General features: G+C 38.0%; 1 long non-coding RNA gene across 1 annotated transcript; it reads left to right on the top strand.

The window, feature by feature from the left end:
• Positions 1-6,580: 6,580 nt before the first annotated feature.
• LOC145069427 (uncharacterized) lies at positions 6,581-8,650 on the top strand. Its single transcript, XR_013689495.1, has 2 exons — positions 6,581-6,767; positions 8,142-8,650. It is a non-coding gene; the product is annotated as an uncharacterized LOC145069427 (long non-coding RNA).
• The last annotated feature ends 10,303 nt before the right edge of the window (positions 8,651-18,953 follow it).

Raw genomic sequence — 18,953 nt, 5'->3', positions numbered from 1 at the left:
ATTTTTTATTGGGTCCAATGGGCTTGGACCTTTGGGCCTTGGTGGACCATCATAAATCAGATATTTTGGGCTAAGAATGTGTTTGGGCTTAAAAGGAAGGCCCATTTGAGGAGTTGGGCCCAATTTGGAAAATTGGGCCATTAGTGGACTTTTATGGATTTTACAGTTTTGGACCTTGATGGGTAGGGGGTGAAACGGTCATTTCACCCCAAGTAAGGATTATGGATCATGGTTGAGACCCAATTGCTAATTAGGTGATATTTTGGTATTGATAGCTCAAGGAGTTGTTAGGGCAGCAGCTAAGGATTTTTGTAGTGAGCTTCAGCATTCGAGGTAGGTTTCTTCCTGGATTGAACGGGTCGAAGGCACCAATGTCGGCCCGTATATAGTAAGTTTGCTGATTAGTAGCTAAGTGTGGGCAAGGCCCGTATCTTAGCATTACTTGAGTACGGATATAGAAGGGATTGGTAGATTAGGTTATACTTGTTGTCTGTGTGATACTTGTATGTGTTTCTTAGTTAGTTGAGTGTGGGCGAGGCCCGAATTTCACTATTAGTTGAGTGTGTGTGGGGTCTGTAACTCTTAGTTAGCCGAGTGTGGGCAGGGCCCATATCTCCTAGATAGTTGAATGTGGGTGGGGCCCGTATCTCACTAAGCATGGGCGGGCCCCGTATTTCATAGGGTGGGGCCCGTTATCTAAGTGTGGGCGAAAAACGTATCTCCTTGAATGTGTGCGGGGCATGTTATCACCTAGTTGCATGATATGTGTATGGTGTGTGGTATTTGGGGAACTCACTAATCTTCGTTCTTACAATTTTTAGTTTTTGTTTAAGGTAACTTCATTTTTTAAATAAAGGAGTTGGGTACGATCACAGCGCATATACATATGTTTTTCTACAATATGTGATTTCTGGGAATGAACTCTGATAAATGTTTTATTTGTAATGTTTTTTAATGTGTGAACAAAGTTACAAACGTGTTTTAGTTATATTAAAAATGAAAATTTTACCCTAAAATTTTGGGATGTTTCAAGTTGGTATTAGAGCCTTGGTTTGAGGGATTCGGGCATACTCTTGGGTGTGCCTGAACTCAAACTGAGGGCTTGATGAAATTTTCATAAAATATACATTTAATTACAAAAGGAATTTCTAAGCAAAGAAAGGGGTGTGAGGCGTGCAATCGATCGAGCTCAAGTAAGTGGTTCCCAAAATACCAATACATGTTTATTATGTGATATGATATGATTATGTGATTCACATGATAGATTAGAGCTAAGGATCCTAGAGAGATGCCTTTGTATGCTTATATGCGCTTGTAGATTTGCATGCTAGAACTGATCAGCCAGTGGTAAGATGGCATGTTTAGGTTATGCCTGATTGTATGAGCCTTCAGATTGCATGCTAGTACAGATTCCTCATTAGAGGATAAAATGGCTTGATGGAGTATGTTGGTTAGATTTTCCATTGTCTAAATGTTACTTTCTTTGTGCTTTGTGGGACTCTTAATGATAAGATTTAGCTACTAAGTGAATTTGCTAAGTCACATGGGGCACAGGCCGAATAATCTCAGAGTGATGAACTTGACCCTATTGCGCAGCTCTCGTCTGAGTCCAACCATTCTAGGGATGAGTATTTTACTCGAAGGATTATATGATCTTTGTTGCATGTGGCTATATTCATGAGATAGCTACTTGACATTAATAGGAGTCCTTTAACGGCTGAGGAATGGGTGGGTTCGGGAACCTAGGAAAGCCTAGGATATGCTGGAGTGGGTTAGTAGTACGGTTCAGTGAGTACTGGCATAATGGTTTGGAGAAGTGACTTAGAGGATTCAGGAGGATTGCTGAGGAAAGTATGGATAGGTGTGGAAGGTAGTATTGGGCCCGTACTACTAAAATCATAGGATCCATACTCGAATCGGTGAGAGTCTTGGAGAATCTAAGAAGCTTATGATATATGGATTCTTGGGCGAGTTTTGATTGTTGGCTTGATTGTATTTCAGTCTGGAGAAGAGCTTTCAGGGAGATGGTTCAGGTTCGGTTTCCGACTCAGGTGCAGGTACTGAGCCGCTCAACGAGCAGATGCTGGTGTCCTTATCGTCGGAGATTACACGCGGTATTTTAGAGCAGACTCTTGTGATCTTTATATCAGTCAAGGAAGGGATTTTAGAGGTATTGGATAGCCGTCTTAGGGCCTTTCGGGCCGAGATTGTAGCAGGGCTGTTGGGGGATCATCCGGAGCCCAAAGCTTGTGGATCTCTGCAATCATTCTGGAAGGAGGATCCTATTGTTAGCTTTTTTCGTGTCGAATCGGAGGTGAGTTATGCACCATGTCTTCAGGAGAGCCAACTTCGGGATTGGATTGTCGTAGAGGTTTCGCAGGCCTTCCGTGAGGAGTTACCCGACATCATTGGGCATGTCACCGATAGAGTGGTCGTCGAGACCGAGAGGTGGGCCTCAGCTATTCGGGCGGTTGATGAGGTGGTCGGGGTGACCCGGGAGCAGGACATTGGTTTAGATAGTCAGCTGATGAAGAGGAAGCAGACTTCTGGTGTGGCTCGATAATCTGAGCAGGTGGTGTCACACCCCCAAACTAGAACGGCGGAAACGTTCGGGGGCGGAGGACGTCATATTCAGTATCATAACAGTTCATAGAAAGGAAAGTACACACCACCATATATATTAAGGTTTCCAAAATGTTTACATAATTGTATTCGTTACATGTTCAAAAGATAAATACATAAACATCTATCAAAAGAAGTAATTAACGTCAGCACGTTTAATCCCCAAAAGTTGAATTCCAAACCTGCTTAGCGGTTCCCTGAGAATACAAGTTATTTCAAAGAGAAAGTGTCAACAATTAAGTTGGTGAGTTCATAAGTAGTGTTTTGAGAAATGTACGCCATTCGAAAGTTCGTGTATGTTTTCCAGAAAACACGACATTTTCAAATGAAAAGAGTTATGATTCGTTGTGTTGAAAATGAATGTATTAGATCCAGAAAATCCCATATTTTTCCCTAATAGTTGAGATATTATTTGTTGTGTTTCCAAGAAAAACCCTTATTTTCTTATAAAAGTATGAAATGCATATGAATGTTTGTGTTATAAGTTGTAAACAATTGCACCAGGAAAATCCCTTATTTTCCTATTAGTTGTTTGTTCTAGATGCAGGAAAAACCCTTATTTTCCTAAAGTAACTGGCAGTCTCTAAGACCGAAAATCGCAAGCAACCGACGTGCTTAAAAGGTGTGGCATAGTTTTATATAATAAAGCTATACGAAGATCGCACTTGTTAGATGAAGAATAGTTTTAGTAACTACTTGTTCATAAAAGCATAATACCATAATAATTGTATATCCGATGAGTTTTATAACCATACTGAACATAATATGCCTGTAGCGACGTTCTTCAGGCGTCGTAGCGTTATGACAAACTGTCACCCCAAAGGACGGACTATAGCTAACAGTCAGGGCTTGGGATCATGACTTCCCGTATAGATCTATACACATTTGACACGTTCTCCGAACGGGAGACTCTGGTTATAGACAGGACTTGAAGCGGTACCTTTTAGCAAAAAGGTATGATTTGAAGATGTACACGTCTCACGGATTCTCAACTAAGTATGTATTAAAGTAGTAGTTTTGTATGCAAAGTTTATCCTTTTTCACAATGTTTGACAAAGCATAAATCATAAGTTCTTTGAATGCATAACATGATTTAGTAAAGAATGTTACCCTTGATATGATGTATTTGTATGTAAATGTATAATTAAACATTATTTCTATTTATCAAAACATATTGTATCCCAAGAGGGTAAAGTTGTGTTGTGAGGTGTTTTGCATGATGATGACTTCATAAGATAGTTAAAACAACAGTATGAAAAGTATAGCAAAAGATCGATGTTTCACACAATTTTAGTCGTGTGTTTACTTGTATTCCCCCCCTTAAAAGTGTTTAAAAAGCATTTAAAGTGTGGTTGTAGGGGTATGAACTCACTTGATTGATTGAAGAAAGCGTGATGAAAACCGAGCAGAACTTCTACTCGAGAAAGCGGATATCTCGAGATTCTCGGAAAATCTCGGGAGTCTCGGGAGTGTAAAACTTTCTTCCCACCTTGGATATGAAAACTGGGCCTTTGGGATGACTCCGAGGGTTGAAACGCAGAGCTTCGGCGCGAGAAAGGAAGGAAATTAGCAAATTTGGCCGGCACCCTCGCACCCTTTAAATAGGGGCTGGAGGACTTCGGTACGCGGGGCGTACGAAGGATCGGACCGCTGACTCACTCTTCGGATAATACCAGGTTTTAATTTAATTTATATTTTTATTATTTAGCAAACTTCGAAAATTCATATCTTCGTCATACGAACTCCGTTTTCGATGTTCTTTATATCCACGCGAAGGTGAGACTATGATCTACAACTTTCGTTTAGATTCCGTCGGCAAATTCCAAAATTGTTTTTTTATTATTTATTATTAAAAGGTCGGGGTAAGAAAATTCGTTAAAAATTCATAACTTTTTCATACGATGTCCGTTTTGGGCGTTCTTTTTATGTGCGTTTGCAGTTTAACGATATGTATGACAGTCATTTAGACACCTAAGGTCAAAAAGTATTTTATTGAAACTTTACGTTTTTACGTAACTTCGTATTGTCGGTTTTTGTCGGAAAACTTAGAATGGTCATAACTTCTTCGTTATAACTCGGATTTTAGTGTTCTTTATATGCTTGGAAACCTTAAGACGATATCTACTACATAGCGTACTCCAAACAGAGCCTTTGAATACTTCATTTTTCGATGATATTCTAATTACTTTTTCAAAGAGGTTACAAGACTCGATTTTCAATGACCTGTAATGACGAGTTGTTACATCATCCCCCCGTTAGAGGGAATTTCGTCCCGAAATTACAATTCATGCTACGGGTAGAAGTTTTATTTGCTCCTCATGTTCTTAATTGAACTCGGTTCCTCGCTTGGCATTTCAGCGAACCTTTCACTATCGGGATACGACTTTGCTTCTTTCGTTTGACTTCACTGGCATGATAACTCTTCTTGGTCGAACGTATGTTGAATGTTTTTGTGGACTATGAGAGTAGTACATCTTGTACCCTACAAGTAGTGTCTCCAGATCTTCAAAGTAATTACCGATGCTCCTGACTCAAGCTCATGTGTTGTATAGTTAACTTCCTGTGTCTTAAGTTGTCTTGAGGTATAGGCAGTGACCTTTCCTTTTGCATGAGAACACAACCAATTCATACTGATTATGATGTCAAAATCTTGGAAGTGGATTAGATGTCATGAAGATCTAAAAGAAAGTATGATTACTCCCGAATTAAGGAAAAAGGATGGGTATTTTTTTGTTCTATCTGTCTCTCTTGTACCAATCGACAGAAAGGGCATGTGTTGCGCTTCTAAGTTTATTTGTATGGCAGGATGATCACTCGTAGTCTTAGGCAGTCTCCATCCTAAAGTTCATATTAGAAATTCATACATGGTTCAACGATCATAATCTCGTGTATATGAGTCGTATATAATTAAGATTGAAAAGGTAGTCGAATAACTGATTCTTCTTTAAGCTCACATCCCATCGAGGAAAAAGAAGTTAAAGTGGAATCGTCAATTCTAAACCTGTAGAAACTTGATTATATATCACCCCTACGTATACATTCATCAGTGACAGATCAACCGTATGGATCTTTGGATTTGAACTTCACGTACTGTACGAGTGGCACTTCAGGGGTTTCTTCGGAAAGGACACTACTACAAAATGAGTCTAGTGCGACCTTTTAGATGCAACCTTTTTACGACAGTTGCATTTGATTATAAGAAGGTCTCGTTGGACAAAAAAGTTGCACTAGAAGATTTAGTGTAACTTTTTGAAAAAAGGTTGCCGATTTTATTAAAAATTGCAACTTTGTTTTTAAAAAGTTGCAAATTTTATTGAAAAATGCAACTTTTTTTAAAAAGTTACACATTCGAGTGAAAATTGCAACTTTTAAAAAAAAAAGTTACAACTTTTATTAAAAATTGTTACTTTTATTAGAAAAGTTACATAGTAAATTTTAATTCCCTCTAACAATATTTGTTTCTATTTTCTTCCATATAATTTAGAATGTTTATTCCCTGTTAATTAAATGGGATATTTTGTAACACATGCATCTCCCGATAAATGAAAATAACCCTATTTGTGATGTTTATTCTCTTGTAATTGTTACAATGAAATTTATGTTGTGACTTAGTAATAAAAAAATATTAATAATTATTACAAAAATATTTAAAAGGTTTAATTGCTTTCTAGGGAATAAGAGAATAAAACCAATATTAATATTGGGCTAAAATAAAAATTAATTGATTATATCAAGTTGAGGGGTTACAATACCATAAAAAGAAACTTAGATTGTTAAGTCATCTAGGGTTGAGGTTGAATGGGTAATACCATAAAGAGAAACTTAGATTGTTAAGTCATCTAAGGTTGAGGTTGAATAGGTAAAAAGGCCTAAAATGAAGGGACCAAAGGGAAAAAAATGTCCATATTCCATAACTCCCCACATAACTAATCGGTCTAAATCTAGGGTTTGTTCCATCTATTGAGGCTCCCAAAAAACACAACGACATCTCATTGTGGGTTGATACATGAACGATGCACAACACAAAAAAAGGAAGAGAAGGAAAAAAACGGGAAACCGAGAGGCAAGGGCGGGTACGACGCAAGCAGCAGGAGAGAAAAAAGGAGGGACGAGGTGCGTTCTCGCTGCTGTTTAATTCATTCCAGGTAACCTAAATTTGATATTTACTCTTTCTAGCATAAAATCTGCAATAAACAACCACCAATGTCGCCGCCAGAAACACACATATGGCCGCCTTGGATTTGTAGCTGAGTCGACGGTTGATTTCTAGCAATTAGGGGGCATTTTGTGTGTGTGTTATAGATGTGTTTTTTCTGTTAAAGTCTTGCCTAAACATATCCTAACATGTTGGTGTTGATGGATGGGTCAAGGTGTAGAAATCTCTTCATGAATGTGTGATATTTGATCAAATAATCAAAAAAGTTTGGGATTTAATGCTACCCTTATTTTTCAGGCGAACATAACCTTTCATGTGAGCCTTTCATCTTGGTATGTTTCTGGAAATTTGGCAAGTAAGTCTGCTATAGAAGATTATATTAAAAACTATGAGTTAAAGGGGTATATGTGGGGTGTGTAGGAAATGTAAAAAAAAAACAATGATTGGAAGGATTAGGAGGGTGTAAATATGGGTTAAGAGTAATGAGTTTTATAATAAAAATGTAGATATTGGAATTCTAATGATATAGATGTTGGAAAGATGATTAAATCATTCAAGGAAAAGTAGGATGCTAAAAGAAGTAGAAAATGTCATTTTACATGAAATGTGAAGATAAAGAATTATGAATGCAAGTGGATGACATAGATGGCTATATGAATGAATTAAAAGGATGAAAAGATATATAACACACTCTTGAGTCTTATTCAATGAAATATGTGAAGGGCTTAATGCTTTAAGCCAAACCCTAAAGTTTAAGATGACTTTTGGTGTAAAGTCAAATTTGGACAGAAAACTTGACCTGTCTTTCGAGGGCTATAGCTCCTATTCTGTTTAGAAATGGACCTTGCACCAGAGAGCGAAAATTGTAGGCAATTGAGTCTAGTTTCCAGAAATATAAATTTAAGGTCATTTGGAGTTCTGTAGCTCGAGTTATGACTAAAACACTGAACATTGGTCAAATCTGAAAAATGCTAAAAAATGAAACAATAACATAAACAATTCAAGTAATGTTAAAACTATATTTAGACCGTCTAAAAATCAGAAAATACGTGTTTAAATGATGATATTTATGTGTATAGGACTGTCTTGATACCTTTAAGATCCTCAAAATTTGAAGTAGGAGAAAGAAGTCAATAAGCTAAGGTGAGTACATATGATTTTTCTAAGCACATATCCCTGAAGAAGATGATATTTTTTTAAGAGTCTATGTGCATGCTTTATGTATTTCTTACATAATTATATGATGAATGTCATGTTATGATTTTATATCATGTTACATGTTATGATGATACATTATAAACAACTTTTTTGACAACATATTTTTTAGCAATATTATCCTATTGATTTTTTAATAATCTTGAAGGTACAAATGAAGAACTAAAAACCTCTAGACAATGAAAGTGGTGCCACAACTCCTTATATGATTGTGATGAACAAAGAGAATGATGGATATCGTCGACTTTATGGTAGAGGAATTAATAATAAATTAATAAAAAAAGTGGGTGGTGGTTATGCATCATACATGATTCCGGCGGGATTTATGGAATCATTCAAAGAAAGTGAAGTTGAAAGAAATCAACTGATTGAAATGCGAAAAGAGATTCAAGAGGACCACAAACAAACATGTTGAATCAGAAGCTATGTAAATAGATAGCAACAACCAAAGGAAAAATTTGATGTCATGATGATGAAGTTTATGAAACAACAACCTCCAGAAGGTCGATAGTTGCTAATATAATTTATCTTCTTTGTTTAGTACATGTCTAGAACGTTTTTCAATTTTTTATGTTATTATAGTTGAGAAATTTGTGTTGACTTTGATTTATGGCTGTTATTATGAATTTAGACATGTCAAAGGACACCATAAAGCTATATATATGCTATTTATGTTATTATTGTTATGATATAACTTTAGTAGTAATGAATATCCATAGCAATGTAGTAATACATACGTAACATTTACATGACTAGAAAAAAGATGTAGGATTCGCATTAGAAAAGTCACAAAAATAAATTTGCTTTTGACTGTAATCAAGAATGCATTTTTTTGCAATTAGAGAGGTAACAAAGATTGCATACATATGTCACAGAGAAAGGTTGCAATTCTTTACTAGAAATATAATAAATGTTGCAATTGCTTATTAAAAAAGTTGCATTTTCCTAACTAAAACAGTTAAAAAGGTTGCATCTAATTGTAGAAAAAGTTACATGTAAGCATAAAAAAGTTTCTTTTTCATAATAAAGGTTGCATTCAAAAAGGTTGCATCTGAAAAGATTTGCAACTTTTTTGAAAAGGGTTGCATTTTCCACGAAAAAAGTTGCTTTAGGTCTAATGCAACTTTACCTAATGCAACCTTTGGTAAAAGGTTGCTTTAGGCTTTATGCAACTTTTTTAAGGCCTAATGCAACTTTTGAGCGGGGTTGCATTAGCTTCATTTTGTTGTAGTGGGAAAAGAATTATGAGGTACTCCATTCATGAGTAATTGGTGTTCTGATATGACGGCTTCGCTGGAAAGGCGATTTCGAAGAAAGAGATGTACGTATGAAACTGTTTTTGTGAGAATCAAATTGAATCAAGTCGTATGATAATGTCGGAATCATAAGGAAACTTAAAGACATTAGATTTGAACATAAGACGTTTACCGACAAAACACAACCGTGCAACCATCAACAGAGTTACAGTACTTTAGACTACTACAAGACTATTGCTGCGAATAAGGTATACTACAAAGGCAAGTATACGCAACATGAGCATCCCTATACCGACGGGATCCCGCAAAAGACAAGGCTCTGGTTGCACTAGTTTTGGATGGTTTATAAGTCTGTTACAACGAAACGCCTAAATTACATTAATGTGGGTTCGGAGTAGGTTCTCCTGCAATTGTGGTCCTGAGAATCCTACCGTCTATGCCAGAATTCTTTGTGATAGGGCAATCCTTCTTGAGGTGCCCCTATCTCCTCGCATTGGTGGCATGACTGGCTAGTGCTAGCCTTAGTGGCGGGAGTGAGGTGTTCAGCTAGTGTTATGTGGGCACGAGTGCCTTCCTCATTACCCCACCTTGGAAATTGATTCCTAAAGCATTCTGCAGGAGTTGCCACTTGTTGTGGCATGGCAAGTCTTTGGGATCTCTTGCGCTCCTTTAGGGCTTGACGATATCGTCACTTCCTTTCGGTCTTATGGCTTCGCAAGTCTATGACTGTTGCCATTTGTTGGTTTCCCGGTTTGGTACTACCATCGGAACTCTCGACTCCTTTGTCGGTCTTGCTTGTGTTGCCTGAGTTGATGTGTGAAAGGAAAGTTGTCACAGCAGCTGCTACTGCAGCTTTTAATGTAGCGGTGTTGATATGTAGGATGGGGGTTTCGTTGCTTGGCTGATTGTTTCCGGAGTGAGTGCTTCTGGTCCATTTTTTCCTCTTGTTCCTTTTTGAATCTAGATCCTAATGTGCGTGTTTCAGCGGACCTTCATTACTCCGCCTATCACTTCGACTGATCGGGATCGTGTGGTTTTGGGTTTAATTACTTATGTTCTTCTAAATGTTAGCATATTCACTCGATGCATTAGGGCAGCTACGTTTTGAAGTTCATGGTTGAATTCACTACTAGTTTCTGAGCTTGGATTTGACTTTTTGTATGCGTGGTATTTCTAAATGATCTGTTGGGGGATATTACGGGAAGATTGAAAAGATTCCTCACATGAGTACTTCGGGGTTTTGAAACTAGAAACCAATTGGGGTTTGTGCCGGGTTTGTCATTATGAATCGATCGTGTTTCATTAGTCGATGGTTAAAGTGAAAGGGTCTTTTATAACACATTGAACTGGTATGGGTAGGGCCACACCAATCCACGTCGAATGCCGATGTCGGTACTTCTCATTGTAAGACGCTTGTTAGTGGGATAGTGAAATATACATATGTGTTTTTAGTGCTTTTTAGTCTATCTCTATTATTACTGCTATGAAAGTTTTGTTGAATGATTGGGGTGTTTGTTCGAGTAGATTTTTAAACTTGTGACTCACGGAACTCCTATGCGTCCCTTCTATCAAATGGAATGTATGCAAATAAGTTATCGAGGAGAAATGTACCCAGAATAACTGTGGAGTCTGCAATAGCCTCCCCTTGGCCCATTGCGAATACTCGGCCTCCTTCACCAGCATTCATGACGTTTGACTCCGGGCAGTCCCTTCGGAAGTGTCCTGATACTCCGCACTCATAACAAGCACAATCTATTCCTACATTTGTGGCTGGAGCAGTTGGTTGGGCTAGTTCTCTTCAGTAGCGGATGGTGTGTCCCTTTCTATTGCACCTAACACAATGCATTTCACGGCAGGGTCCGTGATGATGAAAGTTACATCGGTTGCACTTAGGCTGGTTGTCGTTGTACGACCTTTTGGGTGTAGGGGTATGGTTTGTTGATTGCTTTTTGGCGTTTCTTTGAGTTGATTTGCCTCCCTTCTTGCTCCAGGGTTTTTGTTTCATGTTCTTGTGTTCGCACCTTACGGTATTCTTATAGGTATCTACTGGTAGGTGGTTTCGATTGTTTCTTTGATTAGGATTTTTGATATCGTTTCCTTCCCTGCTTGAGTTGACAGAGTTATTGTATGCTATAATGGCTGCCACTGTGGCTATAAATGTAGCTTGCAAAGTGGAAGTGTCCAATTGTAAGAATGGGGTTGCGTTGGTAAGTTGATTATTTTCGGCCCTTGCTGTGTCGCTAAAGTTTTCTTGAGACAGTGCAGCTATTACTGCCGCAGTGATAGCAGATTGCACTATGTTGGGGTCATATTGAGGAGGTGGTGGTGGGGTTGTGTTTCTACGTGCTGATCTACGAGGAGACATTGTTCTGATAAGGAAATAACAAGAAAAACTATAAGTTTTAATGATTCGAAAGTCGCGCATTAGTGATTTGTTATATTAGAAGTTTCGTTTATCCTTGAATAGGGTTTTTAGTTCGACTCATCAGGAGAGTAGATAAACTCATGAATTTGAGGGGTATGCAAAGGGTTTAATAAAGGAAATACATCATACTTATTATAAAACATGGTGCGTTACATTTTGTAGTTAGTAAAATTTGACCTATCTAAAGTTCTCCGATTACAAGGTTAAGAAAAGTAAGGACTTTAACCGAGGTCTTATGCTATGACAACGCTTTGGAAGTCAGACAGGTATTATTTGTTACGCGAGCTGGCTACATGGGCCTTAGGTTCCGCCAACTGACACTCCATCTCGAGCATATTTAGTTCATGTCTTGCCTGGCTTGCCCGAAGTTCTATCACTTTAGTTTGAGTTGTCGTTAGTTCTCTCTGCAACTCTTCATTTCGATTTATGATTCTGCCGTGAGCTAATTCTAACTGTCGGATGCGAACTGTGTTGACTCCAGTGTTCGCATCGTTCTCCTCAGTTCGATGGATGGTCATCCGTCCTTGTTCACCAATGCGAGAAATCCGACGAACCAATATAGGGAGGGCTCTGTCTGCTGAGCCTCCCTCGCTTAGATTGTAGAAGCTTCGGTCTCCGTTGAATGGAAGGGGTTGATCTTGTTCGCGGCTCCACCTATTCAGGTTAGTTGCCCAAAGGGGCGTCGAGCCATGAAATTCCGGTCGAGGATTAGGATTTTGAATTGGAGCCGATAAGGGTAGGTTATCGTCCTCGGGATCTGAGTCTGATTCTTCTTGCATTCCTTCTTCAGGATCATTCTCTATCCTTTCTCCATTACCTTGGTTGGGGTAGTAGGGGTCACCGGGGTGATGGAATCCAGCCATTGAGTCTATACGAGAATAGGGTTAAGAATTGACTATGAGCTAAAGCACATGGAATTTACCCTTAAGTTTAATGGTTGTAGGCACTTGAATACTCCCTTAGTATTCTTTAACGATATGCTTTTGGTAAGTTTTAAATTTGTTGTCCATTGCAGACACTCCTTGGCATACGTTAGTCGGCTCTTGGACAAATATAGTTGATCAGGCTATATTCTTCCCAGTTCCGATCATGTCCCAAGGCATACCTGCACTGCACAACTTATTTATAATACTTTTATATTGTTCTAATTATGATACTGACCCTGCTATACATATGAAATGAATGCATGCCTACTTTACAAAAACTAAATAAATTTAATTTTTAAAAGTATGACTCTTACTCAAAGTGTTTTTGCCCAGTTGTGTTGATAGTTGTATACCAAAAATGGTTTTGATATACTTAATTCACTATAAACAATGCTCTGATACCAATCTGTCACACCCCCAAACCAGAACGGCGGAAACGTTTGGGGGCGGAGGACGTCATATTCAGTATCATAACAGTTCATAGAAAGGAAAGTACACACCACCATATATATTAAGGTTTCCAAAATGTTTACATAATTGTATTCGTTACATGTTCAAAAGATAAATACATAAACATCTATCAAAAGAAGTAATTAACGTCAGCACGTTTAATCCCCAAAAGTTGAATTCCAAACCTGCTTAGCGGTTCCCTGAGAATACAAGTTATTTCAAAGAGAAAGTGTCAACAATTAAGTTGGTGAGTTCATAAGTAGTGTTTTGAGAAATGTACGCCATTCGAAAGTTCGTGTATGTTTTCCAGAAAACGCGGCATTTTCAAATGAAAAGAGTTATGATTCGTTGTGTTGAAAATGAATGTATTAGATCCAGAAAATCCCATATTTTTCCCTAATAGTTGAGATATTATTTGTTGTGTTTCCAAGAAAAACCCTTATTTTCTTATAAAAGTATGAAATGCATATGAATGTTTGTGTTATAAGTTGTAAACAATTGCACCAGGAAAATCCCTTATTTTCCTATTAGTTGTTTGTTCTAGATGCAGGAAAAACCCTTATTTTCCTAAAGTAACTGGCAGTCTCTAAGACCGAAAATCGCAAGCAACCGACGTGCTTAAAAGGTGTGGCATAGTTTTATATAATAAAGCTATACGAAGATCTCACTTGTTAGATGAAGAATAGTTTTAGTAACTACTTGTTCATAAAAGCATAATACCATAATAATTGTATATCCGATGAGTTTTATAACCATACTGAACATAATATGCCTGTAGCGACGTTCTTCAGGCGTCGTAGCGTTATGACAAACTGTCACCCCAAAGGACGGACTATAGCTAACAGTCAGGGCTTGGGATCATGACTTTCCGTATAGATCTATACACATTTGACACGTTCTCCGAACGGGAGACTCTGGTTATAGACAGGACTTGAAGCGGTACCTTTTAGCAAAAAAGTATGATTTGAAGATGTACACGTCTCACAGATTCTCAACTAAATCTGTATTAAAGTAGTAGTTTTGTATGCAAAGTTTATCCTTTTTCACAATGTTTGACAAAGCATAAATCATAAGTTCTTTGAATGCATAACATGATTTAGTAAAGAATGTTACCCTTGATACGATGTATTTGTATGTAAACGTATAATTAAACATTATTTCTATTTATCAAAACATATTGTATCCCAAGAGGGTAAAGTTGTGTTGTGAGGTGTTTTGCATGATGATGACTTCATAAGATAGTTAAAACAACAGTATGAAAAGTATAGCAAAAGATCGATGTTTCACACAATTTTAGTCGTGTGTTTACTTGTATTCCCCCCCCTTAAAAGTGTTTAAAAAGCATTTAAAAAGCATTTAAAGTGTGGTTGTAGGGGTATGAACTCACTTGATTGATTGAAGAAAGCGTGATGAAAACCGAGCAGAACTTCTACTCGAGAAAGCGGATATCTCGAGATTCTCGGAAAATCTCGGGAGTCTCGGGAGTGTAAAACTTTCTTCCCACCTTGGATATGAAAACTGGGCCTTTGGGATGACTCCGAGGGTTGAAACGCAGAGCTTCGGCGCGAGAAAGGAAGGAAATTAGCAAATTTGCCCGTCACCCTCGCACCCTTTATATAGGGGCTGGAGGACTTCGGTACGCGGGGCATACGAAGGATCGGACCGCTGACTCACTCTTCGGATAATACCGGGTTTTAATTTAATTTATATTTTTATTATTTAGCAAACTTCGAAAATTCATATCTTCGTCATACGAACTCCGTTTTCGATGTTCTTTATATCCACGCAATGGTGAGGCTACGATCTACAACTTTCGTTTAGATACCGTCGGCAAATTCCGAAATTATTTTTTTATTATTTATTTTTAAAAGGTCGGGGTAAGAAAATTCGTTAAAAATTCATAACTTTTTCATACGATGTCCGTTTTGGGCGTTCTTTTTATGTGCGTTTGCAGTTTAACGATATCTATGACTGTCATTTAGACACCTAAGGTCAAAAAGTATTTTATTGAAACTTTACGTTTTTACGTAACTTCGTATTGCCGGTTTTTGTCGGAAAACTTAGAATGGTCATAACTTCTTCGTTATAACTCGGATTTTAGTGTTCTTTATATGATTAGAAACCTTAAGATGATATCTACTACATAGCATACTCCAAACAGAGCCTTTGAATACTTCATTTTTCGATGATATTCTAATTACTTTTTCAAAGAGGTTACAAGACTCGATTTTCAATGACCTAAATTGACGGGTTGTTACAGGTGGACACTGTTGTAGCTGGTGTTAGAGACCTGAGGGGTCGAGATGGTTGCACGAGGGATGAGGGGACACGAAAGGATGTGCGTAGCAAGTCTAAGTGCGGCAGGTGTGGATGGAAGGCTCACAAATGCTAAGAATGCACATTAGATGTAGAGTTATGGCATCGTTGTCATCAGCCAGGTCATGTCAAGGCGAATTGCCCCCGCTCTACGGTTGGGGAAACTCTAGTTTCATCGCAGACTTCGACAATAAAGGGGGATTTGAGGTTTCTTCAAATAAAGTTGCGGGTATGTATCTTTTGCTCTTTTTGGTTCTATTTGTATTTTGTGGTTGTGATCTTGCATCGGCTGGGTAATTGTATCTCTGGTTTATTTCTTTGATTATGTTTGGGTTATATCTTCAAATATTGTCATATGCCATTTGCATACCATGAATATTTAGTGGTTAGCGAAAGGTGTTTCTTTTATAGCGGCTTCGGAGTGATCAGTGTCATCTTGGTTTCTGGTCGAGATCGGTTCAAGGGCATTATGTGTAAGCTCTGCGGTCATGGTTCAGTAGGGTGGTTACCCATACTCGTCAGTAATCGGAGGGTTGAGTCATTATGCTCAGATTGACATACGGGGTTGCCAAGGGAAGTAGTCTACTACCAAAGTTTTGCTTTGAGGATTAGTTAATTGGACTTCAAGATCTGAGTACGGTATCATTTCAAGGCATATGAAGTTATCAGTATTGCTGGGATTCAAAAAGTGTTCATATAGTCTTTTAAGGTTGTATGATCTTATAAGTTCGGCTAGTAATGAATCGCTAGCATTAGTAGGCGTTGGTTGTCAGCAAATCGATCATTGGAAGGTAGGAAGGGTCGGAAATCCTTCCATTTCTTGTATGCCGTGGAGACATAGTCGGATCAAAGTGGGGGAGAAACGTTCAGGTACCCAGGACAGAAGCAAGCATGAAATTGGGATGAGCTCGTATCCCTATCAGGAAAGGAAAAGGTGGCCCAAGTGGCTGCCTGTATGGGGGATTATGTGAATTGGAAGTTCGGGAAACTTCCTGACTTTGGGACCACATTTGATTGATGTGTAGTAGACTGTGGGGAACCAGGTTGAGGATCCCGGTTAGGACATGAGTTCAGTGTGGGATGTTAGACCATGTGTGTGCTCGACTTTGGGTGTGATCTGTCACACACCCAAACCAGAATTGTGGAAACGTCTGGGGGCGTATGACTTCATGTATAGTATCATAACAATTGAATAATAGAGATCAAGCATTACAACCATTGTATTGAATGTTTAATAAGTCACTTTATACTCAATACATTGTTTAGATGATAGCAAATGCATATGACAAGAATAAATAACGTGATGAGACGACGTCCCATCTACCAAAAACTCTTGTGGTTAGCTGTTTACTGGTTTCCTGAGAATACAAGTGATTTTGAAAAGCGTCAACAATTAAGTTGGCGAGTTCATAAGCGTTTTGTATGAGAATGATTTTATAATAGTTTCTTGTAAAATGATAGTGTATACTTCCAGAAAATACAATATTTTCTTTATAAATGAGTTGTAAGTCTTAAATCCCAAGACTAAAAATGTAAGTAAAACTGTACTGAGAAATGGAGTTATGAAGTTTTATCTTTATATAAAACTACTTGATTGTATGTTAACTCGTAAATCAAATGTGTTGTCGATACCCTATGTAAGTCATTATAACCATACTAATGCGACTAGTTGTCTGAACGACGTGCTTCGAACGTCGGAACTGTTACGACATTTGTCACCCTAGACATGCCGGTCTAACTGTAGCTAACAATTTAGGTGCGAGGTTGTCAATCCCGTATAGATCTATACACAAGTGTCACGCTCTACCTACAAGAGACTCTAGTTATAATGCAAGTCTTAGTTGTGTACTATGGTAGGTACGGTGAAGTTAAATGACTCACAACCAGTATCAATCGATTTATGTGAATTGAAACTCCTTTTTCTTATAAATGAAATGATTATACCTTTAAATAATTATATGTTTCTTCTGAAATGATAATGTAGTTTTGTGACTCCCAACTATACCAATTATTGTTTATCATGTTTGTTTGTAAAGAGCATTTATATAACTACATAGTAATCATCTTGTCTAGTTTCAAAATGTAAGGTCAAACGTCATATTTTTGGGTTGTAACCCACAAAATAGTGAAATAACTAGAATGTACTCCTTTTTGTTAGAAAAGCTATATTTTTGGTAAAAAGCTTCCAAAAACCTTGTTGTTTTGCAAATCACAATTTTTCTTATGATTTTATGACATGGATTATATTTGGTTTTTGTTAGTTTTGCCTTTGAAAACCAATATATCACAAATATTTGTATAAAAACTAGTAACAACCATAACTCATGCAAATAATATCTTATATTTAACATAAAGATGAAACATTGCAAGCATTTGTGTGGTAAACCAAGATTTACTTGTATCCCCCCCCCCCCCCCCAAAGGGTGAAGTATCTAATCATAAACTCAACTTTCATTATCTTTTCTTCTCTTAACCGAAAACTTCATGGAAAAGCACCAAAATCATGTGATTTCAGCCTATTCACCAACCGAAATCACATGTGGTTTCGATCTAGGTTCCAACCGAGATCACATGTGATTTCGGTCCTAGTGCAAACCGAAATCACTTTGGGGGTGGGGTACTAGGCCTAAATATCTAAAGCCAAGTCTAACTTATGATTCGTTCAAACTATTTGACTTGCTATATTATGTTGACTTTAAAGTGTTTATTAAGAATACGATTTTCAAAGTATATATACATATGTATATACTTATACAAACAATGCCCTATTGGTTTTCAAAGTTTTATTGCAACAAAGTTGTGATGTGGTTTTATATAATACATAGATACACCTTAGACCTTGCTTGTTCCAAAATTTTCCAGTTGTCACATCATCCCCCCGTTAGAGGGAATTTTGTCCCAAAATTTTCATCTTGGACGGATTCTTGCAACAAAGGGAAAAGTTGTGGGTATTTCTGTTTCATTTGATCTTCTCGTTCCCAAGTGAATTCGGGTCCTCGCTTGGCATTCCAGCGGACCTTCACTATTGGTATACGGCTTTGTTTCGTTCTCTTGATCTCCCTGTCCATGATTTCCATGGGTTCCTCTATGAAGTGTAGACTCTCATTTTACCTCGATTCATCGAGTGGGACTACAAGAGTTTCGTCGGACTAGCACTTCTTTAGGTTGGATACGTGGAAGGTAGGGTGGATGTTACTGAGTTCCTATGGTAGTCGAAGTTTGTAAGCCACCGGGATGATTCTAGAAAGGATCTCGAATGACCTGATATACCTTGTATTTAGCTTTTCACATTTTCCAAAACGTATCATTCTCTTCCAGGGTGAGACTTTCAACAAAACGCGGTCACCAACCTAGAATTCCAAGGGATTTCGTCGCTTATCAGCATAACTCTTTTACCGAACCCGTGATGCCTTTAATCGTTCACGGATCTGAACGATCTTTTCTATAGTTTCTCGTATGATTTCCGGGCCGGAGAGTGTGCTATCAGGCACTTGCCTCTTTGCTACTTGTGTGTCACCTACCTCAGCCCAACATAGAGGCGATCTGCACTTGCGTCCGTAGAGGGCTTCGAATGGCATGACTTTGAT

Source organism: Lactuca serriola, chromosome 8, assembly GCF_051521515.1.
Source record: "Lactuca serriola cultivar US96UC23 chromosome 8, Lser_US96UC23_V15, whole genome shotgun sequence".
Lineage (NCBI taxonomy): Eukaryota > Viridiplantae > Streptophyta > Magnoliopsida > Asterales > Asteraceae > Lactuca > Lactuca serriola.
The sequence above is the reverse complement of the archived record's forward strand: the minus strand, read 5'-3'. Positions and strand labels throughout refer to the sequence as shown.